This window comes from Apis laboriosa, unplaced genomic scaffold, assembly GCF_014066325.1.
Source record: "Apis laboriosa isolate Shangri-la unplaced genomic scaffold, ASM1406632v1 scaffold14452_cov158, whole genome shotgun sequence".
NCBI classification, from domain to species: domain Eukaryota; kingdom Metazoa; phylum Arthropoda; class Insecta; order Hymenoptera; family Apidae; genus Apis; species Apis laboriosa.
Window position 1 is genome coordinate 439,479 of NW_025221536.1, and position 10,967 is coordinate 450,445.

Here is a 10,967-nt window from a genome sequence, read left to right on the forward strand (position 1 = left end):
CGTACTAACGTTCCTGGATCGTTTCCGCTGGAAACATTCCAATTTCGACGAGAGGTCTGCCAAGTGCGTTAAAATCTATCGATCTGCAAATTGCAGCTAGAGCCCATATAATCTCCGCGGTGCTGTTGGATCGATATGTATATAACGCCACGAGATATCATTGTCTTTTACGTTTGGGGACATTTGCACGATATAATGTGATCCTTGGCTTATCTCTGACTTGGCTTATATATAATCTACGAGCACGTGGTATAAATTTAAGATAAGTACTTGAGTTCATAGAAATACGTTTTTGTTGATGATATAGGAAAGATTGTAACGTTGTATTCGTCCATTTCCTAGATTTATGTGCAAACATTTCAACTATGTTATGAAAATATTAGAGAGGCAATCAATATTTCCTGTGTACAGTTTTCTTTGTGAGTTAACCAAGCTTATATAAATGATAAAAATAATTTATACATAAATATACATAGATGAAAAAATTGCTGTCATTTGAGGCTTATGATAAAAAATTTCTTACAATTTACGAATAATTTAATCAATTAATATTATTCGTATATTAAATTTGTATTATTGTTAATACATTTATTTCATTCTTTCTCACAATGTTTATTAATTATTAAATCAAGCTTTTATCTAGGCCTTCTGCTCGTATCATTCGTAATATGAATATTCCCAAAGTTCGTCTAAAATTTCTCGAAACATCCCTATTGAACATACAATGTCTGACATGGTCGAAATTCAACGAACCCGCAATCATTATGTCGACATGCTTACCGTATACACGGAGAGGGTCAGCGAGTGTGGCTCGGCGAATTTTCAGCAAGCTCTGCACATTGAATTATATTATACTCGTAAGCGGTGGGTTGTGCACAGACAGAAATGTCGGGGACAAATATAATAAACGCTGCATCCATTGTTGACATTAATGGAAACCGACCGGAGGCGAATCGAAGTGCACCAAGAATATCCACTGCCTTACGAATTATATTACGAACGTGATGCGTTTAAATATCATTATATTGTATCAATCATTTGTGATTGGTATATTAACGTCAGCAAATTTGAAAACCACTGACACGTCTTGAAAGAGAGTGAGATTGATTATTCTGATCGTTTTTTTACGTAGAATGCTTGTCTTTGTTTTTTTTTTGTATTCATTATAATTTGTATTAAAAATTATTTATAAAAAAGACTTTTGTATATTAAAAAATAAAATTTTATTTGAATGCAGTGAATAAATAAAATAAATTAAAATAATTGCTTTATCCATGTAGTGAAAATAATTTTATAAATGATTTTTTTAAGATATAAAAAGAATAAGTTTAAATTATCCTAATCTTTTTTGTTAAGTAAAGTGTCTTTATCTTTTCAAGAATGATCGGTTAAATTTCAGTTTGTTTAATTGGATCTCGTTAAAATAATCATTCTTATCGTTGATTTATGTAAATATAAAATGAAGATACATATATATACATTTTTAAAGTGTGATTAATTTAATATATTCAAAATTTAGTATTTTTCATCTTATTTAATGGTGGATAAGAATATGGATAAGAAGTTTAAGAAGTTATACTATGAGAATGGTTGAATTTGTTGGCAGTAAACAGGTGCCCGCATATTTAGCTTACTGTTTAGTTTACTCACTGTTCACAATTTGTCCACGTTTAGCTTACTGTGCATAATTTTATTACATAACTAGCGTTTAATTAAATAAAATATCTAGTTTCTTTATTGTGTAAAGTTCTGAATTTTATTGTAAATTTATTTATTTTGAATAATTAAAATTATTATTATTGTATACTTTATACGCCATGTTACCTGAAGTTTTTATTTATCCAAGATAAATATCAATAACATCAATAAATATTCTGCTAGATTCTATTCCAAGATTAACTTTAAAACCTACATGTTTTTAAAATATTAAATTCTTTATTTATTATAAAAAAAAATAAATTACAAATATTTTGAAAATAAAACAATTCGAGGAAGTAAAGAATTCGAGAAAATCGGATCAATTTACCATTCCAAAGAATTTCAATTGAAATTATATTAATTAATAGATGTTTCCCTTGTTAAAATAAAATTATATCATCAATTTTAAACGTTAAACAATCGAGGAAGTCTCTCCACGAAAGTGTAAACGTTAAATCAAATTGCATAGACCGCGAGGCAAAAGGTAAATGAAATTTCACTTGGTTGAATGCGGATAAACGAAGCTTGACCGGCCACGATGGACGTTTGACGGCGAGGAAAAATTGTCTAGGAAATTGACAGTATCACGAGAGACAGCGTCACGTCATGTATCGTGCCTTTGGCATGAAGAAACATCATAGAGCATTTTCAGTTTTCCCACCTAGATAATCAAACGAATTTTCCGATTCAATTTTCGGGTGGAGCGTGCGAAAACTTAAGTCATGGAAGTGACTGAATGGATTGAATGTCAACGAGGATGCCATTGATACGAAATATCGGAATGAGTTAAATTATACGCGAGATGATCATCATTCGTTACAGCATCGAGAGAAATGTAAATATGTTGATGATTTTACGCAGAAAATTTTGAGAACAAATTTTCTCTATTATATTTAATTTAAGTTCAAGAGAATATTGTGTTCTTTGATGATTTGTAATAATGGATTTATTCGATTATATCATTTGACGTATTGACACTTTTTCAATCACTGAATTTCTGTTTAATATTTCTTCAGTCTCAATTGTCCGAGTATTTGTATCACTTTCCAATTAACGAAACTATCATTATGATCAACAATTAAGTGAATCATAATCTTTGGTTATGCTTTTCATCATTTAATTTAAACTCAAAGTTTTCATACGAAACCATATGTATCATTAGATTCTTCTTTTCATAATATCTCATTGTTACAAGATATATCACCTTAAAGGAAATAAAGATTCAAAATAATTGAAAAAGATTATTACATCAGTTTTACTTGATTCATTTTCTTTGTCGAGTTTTTGATATAGGTGTTATGTTTCTGAGCTATTTTTATCGTTTTCCACTTTGAAACTTGATCGATTCAAATCTTACGCGATTGTTGAATTACGAGAGAAGAATCATGCCGCGACATAAATATTAATTGTGCGTGAAATTGTATGGATAAGAGGGATCGAATTTTTCCCTGGTCGCTTTCTCGAGAAGCAAATCGTCTCGAGGAAGAGAATTCAACGTACCGTATAAGCGAGAATGAAGTTTAAAATGAATACTTTATATAAGTTTACGCTTTAGAATCTGGAACTTGAAATACTATTGAATTTCTCCTTGAAAGTTGAGACCTTGAGGCTGCAAACACTATGACCGTGAAGTTGGGGAACTTGTTCAGAACTATCTTAAATCAGAGATCTTTCATCGCACAATCACGAAACTGTAGAACCAACCACTGTCCATTTGTAGAATTCTATGTTACAAAGTTTTTATGATACTATTACGGAAAAATTTTTGAATTTATGATTCTAGGATACGAAAATTATTCACGATTATAAAATAAATGGACTTTAAGATCTCATTAATAAATTATTCGTAACGATAGTTCTGAAATTTTTGAAGTTCGATTTTTGTTTCTTGATTAAAAGATTCGTAGTTTCCTCAATTCTAACTTGTAGAATTCGATATCGTTTCATTCATATTACTATGATTATTATGTCAATACAAAAATTTTTCTTTTTACTTCTCACAAAAAAATGAGAAGTAAATGATGTCATAATGAAATAATTTTTTAATTAATAATATATCATAAAATCACAATCAAATTGCAAATAAAGAATTTTACAAATTTTAAAATATTTTCTTTAAAATATTTAAAGAATGAATTTTTTCTAGATTACATTGTATCCATATTAACATAAAATTTAGATTTATATACGATTTATCCTAGTTTTAAAACATTATTTTCTCTTTCAAAGGAAAATCCAGATCTTGTTTTCATTCAGAAATATTTTGAATATAATTTGTTTATTTAAAATTATACAGATGATTGTGGATACATGTCGTTTCACTCCAGTTTCTGTCATTTACTATCATTAGAGTGTCATAAACCGTGATATTTCGATTCAAAAATATACACAGTGTAGATTCATGCGGTGTCGTAACTAAACAAGTGAAAAAGATGTTTCTGGGTCAACAGAATGAAGAAAGATATCATATATGCGAAGCTAAAATGAAAACTAGTACGTAAGCTTGGCTTTTCAACATCCAATATGAGATCAAATATGATTCAAGACATAATCTTTCTTCATCAATCATCATCTATTTGTTTGTGTATCTATCTTCCAAGACAAATATTCGTATCAGTGATGTTTTTTCTTGTTCATACATTATTGTAATCATACACACGAAATATGATTCACTAAAAAAACTTGACTTGGTTTGACTTGATTAATTGTTTTTGTAGTAAAATAATATACTTCAATTTCTTCAAATTTCTTTATGAATTATGCAATTTTTATATAAATTGACGTAATTTTTTATCTTACTTTTTCTAAAATTACAATATTTCACATTGGCAATATAATTTCCATAATTTCTTATTTAATTACTATTTTTTGTATAAATTTTATTATTGTTGACCGAATTCTATTCAGAATTTCACGTATCTCATTATATCTATACTTATTCCATTTCTTTAATTTGTAAAATCATTACGCAGATAAGAACCAAATTTATTTTTCACTTTCATCATACTATCCATTATAATTTTATTTCTCCAAACCGATCATTGATTCCAACCAATTGCTTAAGTCGAGCAGCATGATTCACCGACACAACTAAAGAATCGTGACCAATGGAAATCCGTGCTCGGCCACTAATAACGAAGCGCATAAATAAGGCGATTTACGGTGGTGATTCGAAGCCGAAACATACGTGGCATACCGTCGTAACATAAGCCGGGACAGTGGAGAGTTACTGGGCCCGCAGATATGTACACATCACAATTGCAACGGGCAACATATGCATACCGTGCATTGATGCAGGTATGCGTGTCCAGCCTGATGGCAAAGGGCTCGCCTAATTGTTGCTGGTAGCGTTCGTAGAATACAACAGGGGTTCGGTAGCTTCGTTTTGTACTGTATACGATTCACCCGCAATGTCCCTCTGGTTGCACGTGTGCCCGCGTTCTATATATTAGCCAGACAGTACCTACGTTCCTTGGCTCGAGTATACGTGTTAATGGATCCTTGCACGGTGAGTTAGGTTCATCTGCCAAATGGACGTGCACGTTGCCATCAACAGAACCCTAATTATCAAGGCCTGTTCGTAGCACGTTGGTTCAACGCGACAACGATACGGCCTTTTGAAGCAAACGGTGGCCGAACTTCTCCAATTGCTGGTTAGCCATATTGCTCGCTCGATTGGCGGGAATAGGTGGTAGTCAACCTGGTGGTCGAGGGCTAGGTATGCACGTTCATCGTTGATGTGATGTTTCATCGCGTGGTCGGTGGTCTTTAGCTTTGATAAATGTTACGTGATTGAATTACGGAATGGGAGCACATTTTGGAAATTTGAAAATGTACCATTCATGGCGTTATAATTAAACTTTTATAATATGCGTAGTCAGGATCCGCCTTCTTTCTTGAAATTTTCCCTCGTAATTATGGGAGACGAGATTTTCTTTTTTTTTTTTTAAAGTTACGTTTAAACTGATATAGGAAATGATAGATTGAAATTAAGTGGGAGGATTTGTAACAATTTAATGTATTATAGCTTCGGAAGCTGACAGTTGGTAAAGTTAATATTTCTTGTTACAGACGAAATTTTGCCAGCATATCCAATAGGAAGCATTTAACAGATGTTCGTTTTGCAATTTACATCGCTATCCTGTAACACATTTATCTTTGAACACATTACAGTCAAATGCAGCTAGAGATTTGGAATAATTAGATGTGTATCAACCGAGTTTAATGAAACTATATAAATACTGTATAATCGCAAATTGAGAAATGTATGTATCGTGTACAAATTTAACTATTTACAATGCAAAGTAATAATAATTGTTATTGCATTCATGTCAAATATCTATATATAAATACAAACAAATAATATCTACAAATTGAATTTATTATTATTAAGAAAAGTATCGTTACGAATAATTTTTACAATAAATTCACCATAATTACGAGAATTTCATTTGGAAATTACACGGATTTTAAAAAATTATTATCTCTTTTTTTATTTCACAAAGAAATTTTAATCATTTATCGATACCATGCAAATCCTTTCACAGACCAATAAACAAATAAATTTTCACGTAAAGCATGAATCATCAATTTTCAACCATACATTTGTCTACGTCAATTACAAACATGTATATTGGCATTAAAACGTTCGTTAAGGAAAATTAATTTTTGCGAATAATAACGTATGCAACGGAATTAACGCGAATTCCATTCGGGAAACCTTTTAATTCGACGACGAAAGTGTCGACAACGATGATTCTACGCGAAACAATTTCGAAGGTAGAATTTCTCCCAGATGAGAATACGACAACGACGACTCGACGCTTGCACGTATGGTCACGGTTAAAGGAGAAACGGGTGGTGGCGAACTATTTCAATTCGCCGAACAATTCCCGATATTAGTGGAATTATGGACACTAGACGCGCGTGTTTCTCGAAATACAGGACGACCCGCTACACTGGTAGTTAGAATTATGCAGATTAAGCTCGTTCACTCGCTGTGTTCAAGTGTGTTCATGGAAGCTCCTCGACAAATGTCAAACTGCGTCTGTTCTTCCATGCTCGAGAAGAGATATAGAATCTCTCTTGTGGGGATATCTTTTTCCATATTGAGAATATATTTTGCATCTATTCGTAGCTTTGTTACTTATGCTTATATAAGAAATAGTATGAAATAAAAACTTAATGTTTAATATCCTGTCATTTTTTCTCTATATACTTCTAATATAATAATTAATTTTCAATATTAAAGATTATGTTATATTCTCTATATATACTCGCATGAAAAAAATAAATAGTTAAAAAATTTAAGTAAAATTGTTTCTAATTTAATAAGCAAGTCTTTCTTGCACACTAATTTTATCTTCTGTAAATAAAATCTTTTTATTCCCGATAAACTCCCCTATCTTCAAAAAAACATTACATAATAATACACAATTTCCGTCACAACATTTTCGTCATTCTCAACCCTGGCCAATAAAAGTCAATTGTCCCTGTCAAGATTCGATCCCGATAAAACTTTAAATACCGCCATCGACATTAGAGCGTTCCCTATTCCCGATTCGCCATCTCAAGTCAACCGGAAGGAGGGATCCAGGTTGCGATCGTAACTCAAGACAAGCGTCCCTGTATTTCCACGCAGAAGTAAGATCGACGTCGGCAGTAAGTATACCATCCAAGATAGATTAGGATTCGAGTCGTGGCGACTGTTCGTACGGTGCCCTCCTCTCAAAAACGATCTTGTGCCGATCTCAAAGCCGTAATGATTAATGGAGTTAGGGCGGTGCGCGCAGTTCCGTAATACCGTGGCAACTATCGAGTCGGAATTACAGTTGAGAAACTTCGAGGTGAGTTAGGGGGCCGACGTCGTCGTCGTCGTCGTCTCGGTTCGAGGATCCACCCTGTCTCTCCTTAACTCCACCACTCATCCGACCACGTTCCAAACTCGATTTGATTTTGATTCGACATACACTGGAAACGCATTTAATGCATGCGCTTACGTGCCAAGCACGCGTGTATCGACTAAGAATGAATACCACCCCTCGTGGATCATATTCCGGCCCTCGTATTAGATTGGAACATCTTCGGTTGGATTCGTTAGCATTTAAAGCGACCTATCTCTTTCTCCCTTTCTCTTCATCGATATATCGTCTTGTTCTCCAAGTCGTTATGAGACAGGATATATTTCAATGTACCATTATTTGAATAATCGTTGGATGTACAGGATACGTTTTAGGGATAAAATAAATACAAGTGAGAATTCTTCAGACTTATACTTGTAGAGAGATGTGAATGTTTTTTGGATTAAAAGATTGAACGCTTAGAAATTTATTCAAATGATTGAAAATTATTTGATTTGTTATCCTTTAGAGAAAGTAGGATATTTTAATAATTCAATAATCTGAATGGAGAAGATCTTTCGAAAACGACGAAATAATTTCACAAAGTTAAAAATCTCAAAAAATGCGAAATATTTGAATGAATGGTATTATCAGAATGCTGACAGTAATTGATATAATCTGCAAATCGACCAATTGAATATTATCCATTCTCTATATGCACACGTTTGACCCTGTATTTCATCTCATCCACGAACAGAATATCCAGAAATTGCATAGAAATTGTGTAATAGAGCGATGTAATAGAGCAACGCTAATATAAATTGATTTGTTTGCATCCGTAATTTGTGACACATATATTACACATACTATACATACTCATAAATTAAATTTGAATCGCGAAATAAACAAATCTAATTCTCAAAGAAATTTTCCTATTGAAATTAGATTTTTCGAGATTGAAAAAAATTTTCTTGTAATAATTTCCTCGTACGTAAATTTACGTAAATTATATTACGTAAAAACACGTAAATTTTTGTGACTAACTGTCACGGAGAATAAATCATTACTCGACGATACAGCTATCTTACATTTTCCTTGCCTTGATTTCCTCGATTTTTCTCCAGTTACACCTTCTAAAATTTCACCAGTCTTGATTGTCATTCGAAACAGGAGAAGATTAAAGCGGATCCCGGGGCAAACGCGATTTTTTCCGGACGAGTGGAGAGGCGGCGCTCCCGAAGAGCCTTCAAGACTGAATCAAATCGATAGAATTCGACACCAGGCTAGAAAAACCACACTTCCACGCCGTCGAAAGCTCCCCGCCGTCGACACGACGATTTGTCGCCGCTTTGAATTCCTTCGAAGCAATTTTCCCTCCGGGATAATATCGAGTAGGCGGCAAAGCACGTTTGTCATTCTTCTGCATCGACGAGATTTTTACCTACGTTAAACGGGATTTCAATTTCTACGCATCTGGCTAAGTGTTTCCAGATAAATGGATAATTCTTTCATGTCGATTATTTCTTACTGACAAAAATGTTTATCGATCAAATGCGTAATATATGATTACGATATAAAGATTGGATTTTTTCCCTTCCTTTCTTTGAGTCGTGAAAATCTTTTATAACATTTAAGCACTTTCAAAGTCCACGTGTAAGATAAAAAAGGGAAATTAAAAAGAATGAAAATTACGATTTTGTCGCTGTGAAACGAGTAATCGTACTTATTTTGATTTGAATAGAAAGAATTCTTATAGAATATGATAATATGATCAATATCGAAATAAACGAACGACGAAAATAGCAATAGCAATCCTCTTTGAGAGTTTTAAGCGAAGAACCATTTCGTCATATCACCTGTTTTGAAATATAATCGTGAGAGAAATAATATCAATTCTTTGATCAGTATATGTTCGTCATAGCAAATCGTGATATTTATAAAGTGGTTACGAAGTATGAAAAGTTTTATGGTTCGAGTAAAAGTTGAGTAAGCAGTAGATTCGAAGTAGATTGAAGTTAATGGAACTACTAACGTGTTTGACATATTACCTTTTCGTGGTAGACGTGGTATGAAGACTTATGAAAAGAAAATGCGACAAGTACATTAATTGAGTTCAAATTGCATTAAATGGATATTTGTATAAAAGACAAACAATATGAAAAAAAAGCTATAACAATTTCTTAATGTTACATTATTAGAATCAATTATAATTTAGTTAATTAATTATAATTAATAATTATAATTAATAATATTAATAGTTATAATATAATAAATAATATTAATAATTATAATTAATTATAATTAAGTAAAGTTAAGATTGTAAAGTAAAGTAAAGTAACAAGTAAAGTTAAGTTAAAATAAATTTGGATAAGTGATAAAAATTAATTCGATTTAATTGTTAAATTTATCATATGCATTTTTTATCGGAATTCTATGCCATTATCTTCGCAAACATTCAATGTACAACATATTCTAACACATAATTAACTAATCTTAATCTATAAATAAATTACGATATCCATTTTGCAATCTTGTACAATATATGTATAGCTAATGTAATCGTTTTTTCACATATGATTAAGTATCCCTGTTACTATTTAATCAGTTTGATATAATAATTTGAAAAAAATTTGAAGGATCTTCGATCTTCGATTTTAATATTAATAGATATCGTATGCGTTCTCAAAAAGGATGAATTAAATTTAAAATAATACTTAAAATATAATAATAATATTTTTAATTCTTTTAATTTTTCTTGAATGCGTGTTGATTCCTTTGTAAAAATGTGAAACACAATGAGGATCGTGTCGAGGATCGAAGAAATAAATTTCATACCAAAACAGATAGAAAGATTGTTATCTGGTTTGGCTTTATAGAGAAAACAAAAATAGAGGAATGTTTAATCGGAATTAATGATATTCTAATTGTGAATAGGATTAACTTACAACAATTTTTCAAAATTGTTTAAATTTCGTTTAGAAAAGATTATTTTATCATCGATAAGATTCGAAGCGCTACGAAGATTGCTTAATAAAGATTCAAACTGTTTGTCGATTTAATCGTGTCACCAAAGCAAGATTTTTTTGTTATTATTCCTTTGTGAAACGTTTCGTTTAATTCCTTCTATATTTTTATTTTGCAGCGAGTAAAAGCGATTCTCCAGTTTAAACCGCTCGACATATACAGAGCCTCCGGTTACATATTGGCTTAACATCCGACCGGAAGCTCGCACGGGACTTAATACTTTACGAGATAAGATTCTACGTAGCGTATGTTTATATGGTATTTTGTTATTGTTTATTACGAATAGACGTGTACTCTGTTTATTCAGGCAACTGCGAAACAAAATGTATCTGTTATATGCTTTTGTTTGAGGAAAAGATAGTTATTTGCATTGAAAGATATATTTTACAATATGTAAAATTTCTT